The 16,977-nt window shown below is 41.1% G+C and overlaps 2 protein-coding genes across 4 annotated transcripts in view; one reads left to right on the top strand and one right to left on the bottom strand.

Annotated features, from left to right (window-relative positions):
* RNMT (RNA guanine-7 methyltransferase) overlaps positions 1 to 12,773 on the bottom strand; it is a 161,238-nt gene extending 148,465 nt beyond the window's left edge. Inside the window, exon 1 of the mRNA XM_085605877.1 lies at positions 12,583 to 12,773. The gene's annotated coding sequence lies outside the window, so the exon portion shown is untranslated. The remainder of the gene's footprint in view (positions 1 to 12,582) is intronic.
* Positions 12,561 to 16,977, top strand: part of MIMS1 (mitochondrial inner membrane scaffold 1) — a 98,413-nt gene continuing 93,996 nt past the window's right edge. Inside the window, exon 1 of one of the 3 annotated variants that reach the window (XM_085605879.1) lies at positions 12,561 to 12,885. The gene's annotated coding sequence lies outside the window, so the exon portion shown is untranslated. Of the gene's footprint in view, positions 13,239 to 16,977 lie in introns of all 3 variants that reach the window. The other 2 variants (XM_085605880.1, XM_085605881.1) reach the window with 2 other exon arrangements.

The following is a 16,977-nucleotide window of genomic DNA, read 5'->3' as shown; positions in this document are numbered from 1 at the left end:
GACAAACATGCAAAAAGCATGGACCATTGGCTGCCCTTGTTGTCACACACACCCCGTCATCCTTGTACAGGACACTGAGAGGTGAACGCCCGAAACAGTTGCGAATGATAACAATTAGGTAGGTTAAAGACGGTGGAAGCCCAATATCTGGGAAGAACTATAGTGTGATGTTAATGTATTGTATACCGAAGCAGCAAGATGCACTGCTCTCTTTCGTCCCTCTCATTTCAAATTGCTACACAGAATACTGCTACCGTTCAATGAATGTATCTTACACAATGGAAGAGATGGGCGAGAGAGTCAGCAGAGTTTTTAAATAACAAATAAGCCTGTCCATTTATTAAACTGGCCTGCATATGCTGGAGCAGAGTTTTCTTTTAGAAAATTCTGGGGCTTTTGAAGCTCTGGCATGTCTATGCGTTTTATTAATTTTATTAATAATTAACAATTAATTATTTGTCTTGTGCAAGTATGTTTCACTAATCAACCCGTTTGTCCTAACACAAGAGAAAGTTACATGAGGGTTAGCTTATTTGTGCTGTTCATGTATTTACAATAACGTGCAAGTTTTCATGTTTAAACGTTGCTGTGTGCTATTTATTTTGAGCACAAAACGCTGTCAGAATTAATGCTTTTTATGTCGCAAAGCTAGATAAATGCATACACATAAGGGTATTAGTGGGGTTAACACTGTTTAACCATTATGTTGTATTAACGTTGTTTTATTTCTTTTAAATTGAGATGGTCTATTGTGGCCTATGGAGGCCTAATCCATGATGGCTGATTTGAGAGCCTGGCCTCGAGTGAATATTTCTGTGATGTGGCAAGAGGGACCCCTGCTGGAAAAAGGTCGAAGACAACTGACCATAGTCCTTCTATGAAATTTTCCATGAGGACGGCAGCAGCTTTGGGTGTACTCCAAGAAAAGTGAAAGTGTCCTTGGCTTTCTCAAAGGACAAAGGAGCCTTAGAGGGAAACTCTGAACTGTGGCTCGATGGCCGAGGAGGAATCGGATTAAAAGTGTTACATGTTTTATTTCCTTGGTTCCTGTTCCGTAGTTTATGCCTTGTGACTTTTCCTGAGCGGAGATTTCCAGATGTAGCAAAGCTACATTTCTTCCTTCTCGTTCTGCTCGGTGATACAGTTTATTCAGCCAACTTTATGTGTGTTTCTATTGTATTTTCCATTATAAAAACTGTTAGTTTAGGGAGGGCTCTCCCCACTCTTTTGGCCACCTTCACGCGTTGCTGAGGTTCGATGCGGAGGACTCTGTCCTGAGAGACTTTACCGAGAGACTGGTCCTGACCCGTTCTGACACTTAGTTAGAATAGGTAACTATGAGAAATGATTTATTCTGATTGATTTTACTTTGACTAATTTTAGATAAAGCAATATAACTTTTAAACATGGTGTTGAATATTCTTTCTTGTCAATTATTGTGTACATTTTTGATCATTGTTGTATAGATTATAGAGTATGTTTAGGGACAACCACTATAATCAGGTCCTATCGCTTAGATATAGATGCAGGGTGGTTTAGGAGTTTTCTTCCCACAGGTTTATTGCTGGTAGAGTATTTGAGTGTATGTTAGTGAAATGGGCCCTAGCGTATGATGAATGTATGTGCGTGTAACTGTGAGATTACTCTATCTGTGGTAGTGGGCATATTTTTGATACCCTGATCTCTATCAATTTCTCTGGTAGCAGAGGATGGTTGTAGATGGTTGTCTTGATCTGATAAGATAAGATTGCTTGTATATTGGCTTATTGATTATTGATTTATTTTGATGTTGTTGGTATATGTACTAATACTATATGTTGGGGTCGTAATGTTGAGTTATATGTAGTGCTTCTGGAATTTGGAAGCTGTGGAAGCAGTTCCGTAGTAGGGCAGAGAAGGTGTATATGCTGCTCTCGGGAAAGACGGGATTGTAAGGAATTACGTGTGACAATTGAAGTTGCGCGTTCACATTGTCTGGGTTCGGAATCAGTGACATCGTCGTATGTTACTATTAGATATTTCTGGTATATAAGGAGTGTGTATCGTAGTGAAGGTTATCTGTGAAACTCTGGTCTTAAGTCCCAGGGATCTGTAAGGATTGCCGTTAAAGCTTATCGCGGGAGGAGTAATAGGTATTCTCTGAGCTTGTTTGAGGAACTGGGCAGAGGTAAGCTGCTTAGTTGTTGAGTTATAATTCTGTACAGAGACAGGTTGTGCTGTTCTCGAGAAGCAGGATTCTGTGTGCATGTACTATATTTTTCTCGTGTGAATGTGCGTGAATGCATATACATTTATTGACTGTAAGACTCTTTGGATAAGTCCTAGAGGAAACAGTTATGCGATGTATGAAAGTTGCTGATTCTTGAAAAATAGACTCTCTTTACTATTCTGTGGTTAGCGAAGCAGACAATGGAGATGTTTTTATGTTGTAACTAATAGATTTTGTAGAAGTTTTGACACACGAAGTTTACTGAGAGTTTTATAAAGGAGGGGTAGACGAGTGACAGAGACAGGAGACAGAGACTGCAGCGACTGTTGACGTCAGAAGGTCCGCGCACTGATTGGATAGTGAATCAGAATAGGGTTCGCGCTGGGATTGGTGCGTTAGTGTGAGTCGCGCAGGGATTGGAAGAGCTGTTTAGTGACGTAGACGCTCCAGGATTGGTGCGTTAGTGTGAGTCGTGCTGCTATTGGTTGAGAAACTCGTATTGTATATTTATAATACGGAGAGAGTAGAGAGTTTGATAAGCGCTTGCTAAAATGTATTACCAAGAAGAGAAGAAGAAAAAGACCTTTTTTGGAAAAGTTAAAAAATGGTTTAGCAAGGATAAAGAGGTTAAAACGAGAGAGGGTGAGTTGTTACCTCCAGCGAAAACACCTGCATCATTCATGGCTGTGAAATATGGATTGCATACCTGTATATGGTTACAGAATTGGGTTAAGTATACTAAAGAAGATGGTGTTCTAGCATTTCCAGAACATGGTTCATTTAATTTGGCCGTGTTGAGAAACTTACGGGAAAAGATGTTATGCTTAGACCCGAAGCCGAGACCTACACAGTTCGAGGCTTTAGTAGAATGGGAAGAGGAAGTTCATGACCGAGAAAAGCAAAGGTCTGGAGGGTATTATAGGTACATGTTTGGGAGGAGACATGATCGTGAAACACATCATGATCGAATGAAAAGATGGCGAGATGCTTGTATGTCAGAGGGATTATACCCAATGAGAACAGTTGAAGCTTCTGCTCCTTCGACAGAAAGAGCTTCTGAGTCAGATATGAGAAGATATGGAGAGTATGAGGATGAGGTCTTAAATGACATGATTTACAAGAGACCACCTCCATATAGAACAGAACCAGATGAGAGTACACCAGTTGTTTCTCCGATAAGAGATACAGTTGAGAAAGAAAAAATGACACCTGAATCAAGAGGTAGTAGTTCTTTCAGGGAGAGAGAGAGAGAGAATCGAGGTAGTGAGGAAAATGCTAGAAAATTAGCAAAGACGACAACAGAACTGGCTGAGAAAATTAGGGAGTTAACGAAGAATCTGGAAGCTGTTACGGTGCCTGTAACAATAGGTCCAGTTATGCCTGTGTTTGACAAACAGAGAGCAGGTGAGAATGGACTGGTAATTCCATATATTGCAAATGAATCGACAAATTCAGTTGGTCCTTCAGGAGATTCAGAAAAAAGGACAGGGAGAAGTGACCTGAGACAAACCAGACATGAAACATGTAGTGAACTATTGGATGTCAGTGAACCTAGTTGTTCAGGGATGCCGATTTTAGAACCGCAGGAAAAAGTGGTTCCAGTGAGAAAAACTGCTGAGATAACAGTTGATGACTTGAATGATTGGATGAGAGTTCTACAGAAAAAGGACAAGGATTCACAAGTTATTGATGTGGTTAAGTTACGTATAGAATTGGAAGAGCTTGTGACAGGAACAGTTCCAACAGAAATCTTGAAGAGTCATCATGATGGTGAATTAATGTTTATGTGTAAGAGCATAACATGGAGAGCAAGAAATACTCATGATAGACTAAGAGCAATAGCAAATGAGCAAGGAGTTGACATTGATAGAGTAAAGGCTTTGCAGAAAACGTACAGGATGGATTTCACTGAGAAAGACATTGAGAATTTGAATACTTCTGGTAGAACAGGACAGATTAAAGAAATGGTGGCATTACTGCGTAGATGGGGTGATGTTGAAAAGTGGAAGGATAGGTGGTATAAGAAAAGAGAGGAATCTGAGGATAGAACAACTTATTCAGCATTTCCATTGAGAGAAAAGGAGAAACCAGTGGAGAATTATCCTATGAGAGAAATACCTGGAGGAGGATATGTACATGTTCCATGGACCAGACAGGATATTTTATCATTTACGAATGATTTCCCTCGATTGAGAGAAAAGCCCGTCGAGTGGTATAGGCAGGTAGATAGGTTTGTGAAATTGTCAAAAGTGCTGTGGATTGACCTGAATAGTCTGTTTGATATAATTGTTCCAGCAGATTTGTGGACTGAGTGTAAAATAGTTGTGAGTTGGCCTACTGAGGAATATCCAAGAGATTCAAGAACAGGGGCACCAGATCCAGAAGTGATGAGGAAGTATGATCAGGTGATGGTATACCTGAAGAGTAAAGTTCCTCCAAAAGAGACAGACTGGGTTAAGATAGATCGAACACAACAGGAAGCAAAAGAATCAGTTCATGCTTTTTACGAAAGGCTGATACTGGCATTTAAACAATTTAGTGGAGATGAACACCTGGGTGACAAGGATTTGAGTCATTTTGTATACAGGTTTGTATATGGTCTTAGACCTGAAATTGGTGAAAGAATTCGTGAACACACAGTGGATTGGCAGAGTAAAAAAGTAGATGAGATTCTGAGACATGCAAAATATTTCAGTGATGAAATTGAAGCAAAACAAAGAAAGCTGAAAGAGAAAGCAATGTGGGCACAAGTGAAAGTTGCAGAAAGACAGGAAGCACAGTTGGTGGAACAGGCAAATAATCCAGGAAATAATGGAGGAAATAGACCGAGATTTGCAGGAAAAGGAAGGGGAAGTCTTGAGGAAGCCAAAAAGAAGTTCCCGTGTCACAACTGTGGCCAACTGGGACATTGGAGATCTGAATGTCCTAATCCACCATTAGCGAATAATGAGGGCAAATCCTTAAATCAACAGGTGCAGAATGATGGGAATAACCAGCAGCAACAACAGCAGAAAGTTGTGAGACAGCAGCAGAGTCAAGAGCCAAAACCGCCCTTACCGCAGAATAGAGGGGTACAAAAGTACAATCAGGACTCAGGATTCTTCAATGATGAGCAGGTAAACAAACCGAGACGTACTAACAAAGTACAGCAGTACTTGTTAAAGAGTGAAGGGAGTGAGTCTGAGGGTGATTATTGACGGTGCCGAGGAGAGGAAGAAGAGTGCATACTTGGTGCAACTCTAGAAATAGACCAGGCAGGACCATTTGTGGATGGGAAAATAAATGAGGAGAGTGTTACTTTTTTGGTAGACACAGGTGCGACAAGATCAACTGTCAGGTCAACAGATGTTAAAAATCTTCCTCTCTCGGATGAAGCAATCCAAGTAGTTGGTGTAGCCAATACACAGATCAGAACACGTCTTACTGAACCAGTAAGAGTACAGATAGGGAAATTTTCAGACATGCACAGATTTATTGTCTGTGACACGAGTCCAGTGAACCTGTTAGGTAGGGACTTATTGTGTAAAATGAATTGCACAATTTTTTGTACACCAGATGGAATAGCTTTTGAGACACCAGATGATGATGTTTTCTACCGAATGACTCTAGAAAATAGAGAAAATGAGTTAATTGGTGCATTTCCAGTGTTCAATCCGGAGGATTTGCCTCAAGTGCTGAGAGACACAGTGAAAAGAGCAGTTTGGGATTTTACAGGAGAGGATGTGGGATTGATGAATAATGTAGATCCAGTGAAAATTGCAGTGAAAGAGGGAATTACATATCCTAACATTCCTCAGTACAAAATGACACCAGAAATAATTGAAGGGATAACTCCTATAATTGAGAAAATGATTCAGCAGGGAGTTCTGAGAGAACTACTGAGTAGTCCGTGTAATTCACCAATAATGGGACTGAAAAAGCCCAATGGCAAGTTCAGGATCGTGCAAGATCTGAGAAAAGTTAATCAAATTGTGGTGGCATGTTGTCCCATTGTGCCAAATCCATCAGTGATTCTGTATCAAATTCCACATGATGCTGAGTGGTATACAGTGATTGATTTGTGTCATGCGTTCTTTTCAATTCCATTGCATCATGACAGCCAGCCAATTTTTGCATTTAGGTTTGGCCAGCGTATTTTAGCATGGTGTCGTATCCCACAGGGGTATACGGAGAGTCCTTCGATATTCAATCAGTTATTGAAGAAATCGTTGGAAAGTTTGATCATGCCCGAGAGCTCAGTGCTAGTACAATATATTGATGACCTACTTGTGGCATCAAAGACACGTGAAGCTTGTGAAGTGGATACCATAGCTTTACTGAATCATCTGGCAGATGGAGGGTTAAAGGTATCTCCAGCCAAATTGCAATTTTGCAAGAAAGAGGTGCATTATCTTGGACATAATATTGAGAAAGGTCTGAGAAAAGTGACTACTGATAGGATCAGAATAATCAAAGAAATGAAAGCTCCGAAAACCCAGAGAGAAGTGAGGATGTTCCTGGGTATGGTGGGATATTGTCGTCAGTGGATAATTAATTTTTCCCTAATAGCAAAGCCATTGATTAAATTGACAAAAAGTGAAATGACAGATCCGTTAGATCTGGATGCAGAACAACTGGCAGCATTTGAAGAGCTCAAAACTAAAATGTGTGAGGCTCCAGCTTTGGGTATGCCAGACTATGAAAAAGAATTTGAACTGTACTGCAGTGAGAGGAATGGATGTGCACTTTCAGTGTTAATCCAGAAACATGGGCAATTGAGAAGGCCTATTGCATACTTCTCATCGACACTTGACACTGTAGCCGTGGGGTTACCAGGTTGTCTGAAGGCTGTAGCTGCGACATGCAGAAGCCTGGAACAGAGTGAGGGGATCACAATGGGGTATCCTGTAAGGGTATTCGTACCTCACAATGTGGCAATTCTTTTGACAAGAAGCAGAACTCAGCATATGTCACATAGTCGGCTGACTAAATATGAAAAAGTGATTCTGGGAGCATCAAATGTGACTCTCGAGAGATGTGTGAATGTAAATCCAGCGACACTCTTGCCGGATATTGAAAATGTGGGTATAAAGATGGAAGATGATCATGATTGTTTGGATGTGCTTGAGTACTGTACAAAACCGAGACCAGACATAAGGGATATTCCCTTACCTGAGAATGACCATGTGTTGTTTGTGGATGGTTCATGCCTGAGAAATGATAATGGTGTGCTATGTGCAGCATATGCAGTGTGCATAGTTTCGGAGGTCATGGAAGCATCACCATTGAAAGGAGTGAAATCTGCGCAAGTTGCTGAATTAGTGGCGTTGACAAAAGCTTGTGAGATTGGGAAAGACATGAGAACAACCGTGTTGACTGATAGTCAGTATGGATTTGGAGTGGTGCATGACTTTGGCCAACTGTGGCTACAAAGAGGTTTCTTGACATCGGGTGGAACTCCGATAAAGAATGCTGAGTTGATTGGAAAATTGCTTGAGGCGATACAGCTGCCTAAGGAGTTAGCGGTTGTAAAATGTGCCGCACATGGTTCAGGGGACGATTTTATCACTGTTGGTAACAGGTTTGCCAATGATGTGGCGCAGTATTGCGCTAAAACAAACCAATCTATTAACAGGAGTAGGATGGAAGAAATGTCTCTCCTTTCTGTGATGTTTACTAATGTCCTAGAAACGTGGGATGAAGTAAAGCAGTTACAAGATAAGGCAGGAGAGGAAGAGAAACAAGATTGGGTTAAAGCAGGATGTGCTCCAAGAGAAACAGACCATGTTTGGGTCTACAGAGATGGCAGACCAGTAATGCCAAACTCAATTTTGTCGTCAATGGCAAGGATGTATCATGGCCAGGGACATCTGGGGAGGGACGCGATGGTAAGGTCCTTTAAGCAAACCTGGTACAATGCAAAGTTTAGGACAATTGCGGAGAGCATCTGTCAAAGATGTTTAATTTGTCAGCAATTCAACACAGGGAAAAAGACAGTGGTGAGTCTAGGGACAATTGGCAGAGAAGGAGGTCCTTTTACAAGAATGCAGATTGATTTCATTGAGATGCCCCAAGTGAACAGACTGAGGTATGTTCTAGTGGTAGTCTGTTTGTTTTCAAGGTGGGTGGAAGCTTACCCGACTAGAAGAAATGATGGATTAACAGTGGCAAAGTTACTGTTAAGGGAGTTGATTCCTAGGTACGGGTTTCCAGTTACAGTTGAATCTGACAGAGGTGGACACTTTCAAAATGAACTCATTGGTTTGATTTGTGAAGCATTAAAAATACAGCAGAAGTTACATTGTGCATACCGACCAGAGGCTTCTGGTGTGGTTGAGCAGATCAATGGCACAATCAAGAATAGAATTGGAAAGATGTGTTTAGCTACTGGCATGAAATGGCCAGATGTGTTACCTCTTGTCCTGATGACAATGAGATCTACTCCAGATAGAACTACTGGTTTGAGCCCGCATGAAATAATCATGGGACGTGCTATGCGCCATGCATTCGTGCCTGTGAATAAATTGGTGTCAATAACTGATGACATGATTTTGGATTACTGTAAAGGCCTGGCTGACGCAGTTCATTCTGTGTTTCACCAGATTGGAGAAGAAGCTACCACACTTGAGAAGAAGCAAGCCCATGATCTGAGTCCAGGTGACTGGGTAAGGATTAAGGTGCACAGAAGAAGAAATTGCTTGATTCCAAGGCGGGGAAGGCCGAGACAAGTTATTCTGACTACAACAACTGCAGTAAAGTGTGCTGGAGTGAAGCACTGGGTACATGCAAGTCATACTCTGAGAGTTCCAAGCCCGAGAGAGGGAACTGGTAAAGAGTATTATGAAGAGTCAGATTCCAGTGATGGTGAAGATCCTGAAGATACGGAATCAGTGAGAAAAGAAGCAGAGAGAGCTTCAAGAGATTCACTGCGAGTATCAGAGGGAAAATCGAATTCTGTTACAGAGCCTGAAGTTTCAAGTAGCAGTGGGAGTAAAAGAAAAGAGAAACCACATAGAACCTACTCCTGAATCAGAAGAGGAGGAGATTGAAGAACCACTTGAGATTATTCTTGAAGAAACAGGGTCAGAAGAAGATAGAGAGGGACAGATTGCGGAAGACCCCCGAGGAGGTGTAGGGAACATTGATGAGGAGCTAGGTGAAGGGACAAGTAGACAGCAAGAAGACTGCGTGTCGGAGACCCGAGGAGGGACAGAAATAGGGAAGTCTCAAACAGTGGTGAAAAAATCTGTGGAGAAAAGAAAAGCTACTGGGAAACGGAAACAAGAGGCACTTGAAACAGATGATGAAGATGAACAAACAGAAGGTCGAGTTCTGAGAAAGAGAACTTCGATTGGAGGGAAGAGTGTTAAAGAATTGAGGCCGAAAAAGGTTGTGAAAGGAGATCGTTGGCCTAACAACCGAGTGAAAAGGGTGAGATACAGAGTAATAAGAGCAAATTCATCAAAAGCTGAACAAGTGAATGAAGTATCAAGCCAAACTTCGAGAGCTGAAGAAGGAGAATCAAAGAAATCAAAAGAACCAGTAGAGATAAGGAGAGTTAAAAGACCCAACCAAAAGTACAGATCACCGGAATGGTCTTATGTGACACTGTCTGAAGAAGGAAAAGAAGAAACAGTGACTCGAGATAATCCGGAAGTGGTCTTGAGAAAAGTGGTTGAGGAAGATACTGGTGAAATTCTGAAAGTACTCTTGACTGACATTGGAGAAGAGTCGAGTACTGAGGATTCCGACGTTGGAGATCTGATACAGTTTGATGTTGAAGAAATTGAAGTGAAGAATGACAAGTATCCGAACTGAGTGAAAGAAGGATTCACTTGGATCAAGTGAATAATGAGATCATTTGGATAAACTGAAAGTTGAAGAGTTGCTGAAGAATTGAAGAAGTTCAAACAGTAGTGGAGTAGTTGAAGCTAAACTAAAATGGCTAACATAGAGGAGAATAGAAATAGATGTGCCTTTTTAAAGAGGTGGTGCAAAATGTGCTGCTGTTGTACTGGATTATTATTTTATTGCAAAAATAGGTAGTACTATTATAGGTAGAATATTGTTTCCTTTGTCTTGTATAATTGTTGCTTTACTGATACTAAGATTGGTGTGTGTGTGTTGTAAAAACAGGAGAGGGAAAGAGAAATTGAAAAGAAAAACAAGAATTCGAAAATTTCAAAAAGAGAACCAGAAGAGATTGAATTAGAAGAATTGAGGGAGAGTGTTTATTTAGAGACAAAGAGAGATGATGAAAGAGTGACTGGTGTTTAATGTTGTCTAAAGGGAAGAGACATTTCTGATTTCCTAAAATGGGACTAAAATTTCACTAATTTTTTTTGGGGGTTTATTTGGTGATAAAATCACCAAAGGGGGGATTGCTGGAGCAGAGTTTTCTTTTAGAAAATTCTGGGGCTTTTGAAGCTCTGGCATGTCTATGCGTTTTATTAATTTTATTAATAATTAATTAATTATTTGTCTTGTGCAAGTATGTTTCACTAATCAACCCGTTTGTCCTAACACAAGAGAAAGTTACATGAGGGTTAGCTTATTTGTGCTGTTCATGTATTTACAATAACGTGCAAGTTTTCATGTTTAAACGTTGCTGTGTGCTATTTATTTTGAGCACAAAACGCTGTCAGAATTAATGCTTTTTATGTCGCAAAGCTAGATAAATGCATACACATAAGGGTATTAGTGGGGTTAACACTGTTTAATCATTATGTTGTATTAACGTTGTTTTATTTCTTTTAAATTGAGATGGTCTATTGTGGCCTATGGAGGCCTAATCCATGATGGCTGATTTGAGAGCCTGGCCTCGAGTGAATATTTCTGTGATGTGGCAAGAGGGACCCCTGCTGGAAAAAGGTCGAAGACAACTGACCATAGTCCTTCTATGAAATTTTCCATGAGGACGGCAGCAGCTTTGGGTGTACTCCAAGAAAAGTGAAAGTGTCCTTGGCTTTCTCAAAGGACAAAGGAGCCTTAGAGGGCAACTCTGAACTGTGGCTCGATGGCCGAGGAGGAATCGGATTAAAAGTGTTACATGTTTTATTTCCTTGGTTCCTGTTCCGTAGTTTATGCCTTGTGACTTTTCCTGAGCGGAGATTTCCAGATGTAGCAAAGCTACATTTCTTCCTTCTCGTTCTGCTCGGTGATACAGTTTATTCAGCCAACTTTATGTGTGTTTCTATTGTATTTTCCATTATAAAAAATGTTAGTTTAGGGAGGGCTCTACCCACTCTTTTGGCCACCTTCCCGCGTTGCTGAGGTTCGATGCTGAGGACTCTGTCCTGAGAGACTTTACCGAGAGACTGGTCCTGACCCGTTCTGACAGTTAGAATAGGTAACTATGAGAAATGATTTATTCTGATTGATTTTACTTTGACTAATTTTAGATAAAGCAATATAACTTTTAAACATGGTGTTGAATATTCTTTCTTGTCAATTATTGTGTACATTTTTGATCATTGTTGTATAGATTATAGAGTATGTTTAGGGACAACCACTATAATCAGGTCCTATCGCTTAGATATAGATGCAGGGTGGTTTAGGAGTTTTCTTCCCACAGGTTTATTGCTGGTAGAGTATTTGAGTGTATGTTAGTGAAATGGGCCCTAGCGTATGATGAATGTATGTGCGTGTAACTGTGAGATTACTCTATCTGTGGTAGTGGGCATATTTTTGATACCCTGATCTCTATCACATATCTCTGATCCAATACTTGAGAAGGACAATGGCGAGTTTGGTTACTGCAGAAGTCTTCTAAATCATAGTAGGTACCCCACCCACAACCTAAAAGAAGGCCATGCATTATCGTATGGTCGCTCGGGGCCTCACCGATGCAAAACGACAAATAGCAAACCGTTGGATTAAGGTGCAGGAATCTTACTGATTCGTCCCTTATCGAGGAGACTGACATGATTAACGGGCGCAGTAATTCAAAAGCGGTTGATGACTTACAAGAGTGAAGGGACGAGTGACATGAATACTCCAGTCTAAGCAGGAAACAACTTGGTATTGCGAATAGGGGTTTCCAATGGGTTATACACGTGACTGATTCCCAACAGCGCCAATATATGGCAAGGAGCGTTTTTAACACGTCATATTCTTTAACATTTTGTTGTGATCTTGCAAGACTTTCACCAGCCTCGAGCAAACAATAACTTGTGACACGGATCTTGGCATACGCGCAGGCGGGAGACGCATCTTAGACCCGGGGGAGGATGGAGCAGCAGATCTCTACGCGCACAGGGGACGCTGGGGCTCGCTTTCAGCAATGAGGACACGCATAGCTCCCAGGGTGGGATACTTGGCACGGGTAGCGCTCAAACGCGCGCTTACAGGGCGACCGTCGTTTCTAAAGCTCGCAGACACTGATTTACACTCACCACCAAGCCAAACCGGCCGCCATCCTCCTGCTGCTGTTTGCGGAAGTGACGCACGGCTGATCCGCCCCCAAGAAGCAATGGGACTTCCTGAGAGTGGCTGCCTACTAGTCCCAGCACTCAACCTCTAACCGGAAGCTACATACATGCACCCGGCTTCTATTCCGGAACCAGGAAAAAGAATGTCTCGTCCGACTGCAAGTCCCGTCATGCCCTGTGCTGGCGGCCTGGCGCTGTCCTGTAGGTGTACGTGACAGGCGCCTTGCCCTCAGCTGCTCAGGGGGACGGATGGAGCCGCGCGTGCAGGTGAGTCGCCGTGTCCCGCGCTGCTTGCGGAGAACACGTGTGCTGCCTGCAGAGTCGTTAGTGATCGTGCTTGACGCTGAGCGGCTCCACATGCTCTGTACTCGCACATGGGGTCACCTTCTGCCGCCCGACCCAAGTCCTAGAAGTGGGTGCGCCATGGACACTCTCGGGGCCTCCTTAGTTCCGATCTTATTGACACAGGAACTCGAGCCGTCTCCGCATAAAAGCAATTTCACACTTACACTGTTTTCACCTTACACCAGATGAGGAGAGAATACAACCATATTTCATTAACCTAAAAATGAGAAGTAAACCAGACAATCCAGCCGCTGTTCGGATCCTCTGAGCAGTAGGTATATATATTTTTGACTATTTATAAACCCAATACTCAGTTGTTATATACTTTAACACAAGACTTATACCTTGCAGATAGACGTATGCACGTTTTATTTCCTGCTTTTTGTAGTTTCGTCTTGATCCTTTGGTTGACCGTAATATTTACAAAAGTAGAAATTATCATTTGCAGGATACCTTTCAACACGTAACACAAAAAGGTGATGGGAAGAATGCCTATAAAAGTCTAACTTCTGGCAGTAGCTCAGGGTTAGGCAGAGGTCATTAGGGGTAGCATTCCTCTAAGAAGGCCCCTCATGGCAGTTCGGGGTGGACTCCTCCCATGAGGAGCAGGGTCAGTACTTATTTGCATATGAGGCGGGCCTTTGTCTAGAATGACAGTGTGTGAAAAACGATTGGTTGGAAAGCTACTCCGACCAATTGCCAGCGGTTAGACTTTTTCCAAACATCCCTCCCATCACCATCTGTGTGTATTGTGTTCTGATATGTGCTATAGGCGCTCCCAGAGAAGAATTACTTAAATATGTACTTTTGTAAGTTTTAATATATTTACTACTTAATCGGAAAAGTGACATTTAAATAACATAATGTAACTCGAAAGGTATCTAAAACATAGCGTTTGTTAATGTCAGACACATTAAACAGGCTTAATATTAGAAATTTTAATTCAAAGAATGGGAGAATAGGAAGTGTTGTCATTAATATAGTACGTAGGAAATGCGCTACCCCCAGGAGGTAGCGTACAGTTAGTGCACTGCTGGCTTCCAAATGGAGGACAGTAATCTTTTTCTCCCCCCCCCCCCCCCCCCCTTTTTTTTTCTTCTATCCCGTACTTTATAATGATCAACAGTATTCAATTTTAGTGGTTAATTTCATATTGAATTCCTTCATTCAAATATGAGTTTTATTCATTGCAAATATTGCATTTTCCAGAAACAAATCTTGTGTCCATGCTTGCATTCATGACAAGTAATAATAATAATTATTGTTAATTCCAATGCATTTTGGGCTGCCTGAGCCCTTCATCAGGGGATACGTTTCTGAGAGGAAAAATGGGGCGAAGATAAGAAATAAACTCCTGAGGCACTGTGGGGTCCAAAGCCATGTGAACCGTATAACCGTGCAAAGAAGGACATGCGTGTGCGTATGGTGTTGACCTGCCATGTTGGAAATGTGAACATCAAGCAATTAACTATACACCAAAGTGATAAGGTAGATGTTAAACAAAACCAAACTGCGATTTTTCATAATTCTGAAAGTGTATACACTTTGTTAGCACCAAGCATCATAAGTCTGCACGATTAAAGGAAACTGCTTTATTCAATACAATCTTTCACAGGGATGTGGAATTCCTATAGCCTGACGCCCGGGACATATTGTTTGGGGTCAAGGGCAACAAGTTTCCATGTGTATTTTGTCCTTGGGACAAGTAGGCCCAAACCCCTACATCACAAACCCTTTGACTGCCAGTTTAAAGTCCCACATGATAGATCAGGGAAAGCATTGCCTGCGGTTAAGGTAATATTTGTTTCCATGTTTTAACGCTGTTCAAACTTGTATTTATGGTTCATAAATGCATAACCTTTATTATTAGGGTGAGCGATCTAAGTACATGTAAGCTCAGACTACTACTGACAGTGGTTAAAGTATAAAAATGGGTGCACACGCTTTTATTGTTTAGCACTATGAGGCTATGCATACTGCTCCCAGAATACTCTCTGATTAGATGCAAATATATGGAGACGCTTGAAAGCAAGATTGATTATTCTTAGCTTTCAAGATAAAAATGTACACAAAAAAAGCAAAAACATTTAGCTAAACTACTGCAACATTTTAGGTAGCGTTTTTCTGCAGCATCATTTAGTAAAATGTGTTGATGCATGCTAGTATTTCCCAAAAATATTCATAATGGAAAATCACTGTAACCAGTTTTAATAAGATTATGGGAAACAAAAAACAAACAAGCGTTGGTAAAGCCAATTGGTCTGCAATTGTTGGTCAGTCTTTTGGTTTTATCAATGCGTGACTTGTTTTGGCATGTTTTTTGTAAAACCTTATTGATGTGGGTGCTGCTGGCCCCTCATCATTATAACAAACATTGGCAAATGCAAAAATTGTTTCGGTCTCAAAAAGCACACATTGCCACAGTCGTTCCTGACACTGAAGAAAACGACTGTGTGTCAATTATGCTCCTTGTGAAAAAACAGAATGCTGTCATTCACAGTGAAGCTAGCCAACTGACAGAGAGACATTTTAATAAACGCAACATGTCATGATTAACGCCAGACCTAATTAGGGGGCCAATTATTAAGTAAAGTCTCAAAAGTGTACTTATGTCCTTGCATTAAGTGCAGATATACGACTGTCCTGAATTCACAAGACCTTACAGAAGTAGGCCAAGAAATAGTACTCCTGGAAAATATTTGTGAACTGCATTTTAGCATGAGCAAATATGCATGTGTAGATTTGCTCATGCGAAAATCCGAGCGTTTGCAAGTGTACTTCCCCTCCAACCACTTTTTTCCCCAACCCAGGAAGAAGTTTTATGTCTGCCATTGTCAGGAGTAAATATCCAACCTTTCTCAGTATGGGAAAAAATTAGAGAAGAGTTGGTGAAAACCCTTAAAACATGCAAGTTAGTAGGTTTGCACAGACTCAAAAAGGTCATTCCAACCCTTAAACTGTTGCTTAACTTAAACGCCAGTATGTAGATCTGCGGAAACGTGGCAACATAAGGGAATTGCTAGCATTCATACCCTGCTATGGAAGGAGCCCTGGCATATTCAGAGAGGCTATTTCAGAGATCTTGTATAAGGGTATTGCTGCCATAATTTGTCACCGCATTACACGGCACGAAAGGGACAATTGATTTTTGTTACAGGACAAGTAGATTTATGAAGTAACCTGCCCCATGGACAAGTAGATATTTTATTAAATTCCACACCCCTGCTTTCAATCCATGTGGCAACAAGGTACACAGATTTTTGATCCAATAGTTCTCACGTTGCAAAAGAAATTTACGGTTGCCTCTGCCATCTCTTAAGATACACAATCTCTAATATCATGTAGCGTAGTTGACAAATGCTGTGAGTCTGCTCCATGAAGTTTGGCTAACACTGATTTGGTATTTTTAGTTCTTATTTCACTCTTGTGTTCATTCAGTCTGACTTTGATCTTGCGTTCTGGTTTGCGCTCATAAACCAAACCACATGGGCATTTTAACAGATGTACTTAATTTTTTGAATCACAGCTGGCTGTTGTGTGTATTCTGATCTTTGTGCCTTTCAGTGGGTGGTTGATGTAATTCCCTTTTATGATACTATTACAGTTCAATCAGGGAACAGTTTCTTTGTAGGTCACCTTGTCCTTAGAATTCTGTTTCTCCTCTTTTGAAAGCTCCTTGATGTTCTTACTACACATTTCTTTTGCAACATGAGACCTATTGGATCAGAAAACTGTGTACCTTGTTGCCACATGGATTGAACAATCGTATTGAATACAGCTGTTTTCTATAAACGTGCAGACTTTTGATGCTTGGTGCTAACAAACGTATGCACTTTCATAATTATTAAAAATCGCAGTTTGGTTTTTTATAACATTTCCCTTATCACTTTGCTGTTTGGTTAATTGCTTGATATTCACATTTCCAACATGGCGGGTCCATACCACAACCACGCGCTTGTCCTTCTTTGTTGTTTATGCATGCTTTCAACTTTTCAAATGAACATGCCTACTAAC

Source organism: Triturus cristatus, chromosome 5_1, assembly GCF_964204655.1.
Source record: "Triturus cristatus chromosome 5_1, aTriCri1.1, whole genome shotgun sequence".
Classification (NCBI taxonomy): Eukaryota; Metazoa; Chordata; class Amphibia; order Caudata; family Salamandridae; genus Triturus; species Triturus cristatus.
Note: the sequence above shows the minus strand (reverse complement) of the source record. Positions and strands in the feature narration are given on the sequence as shown.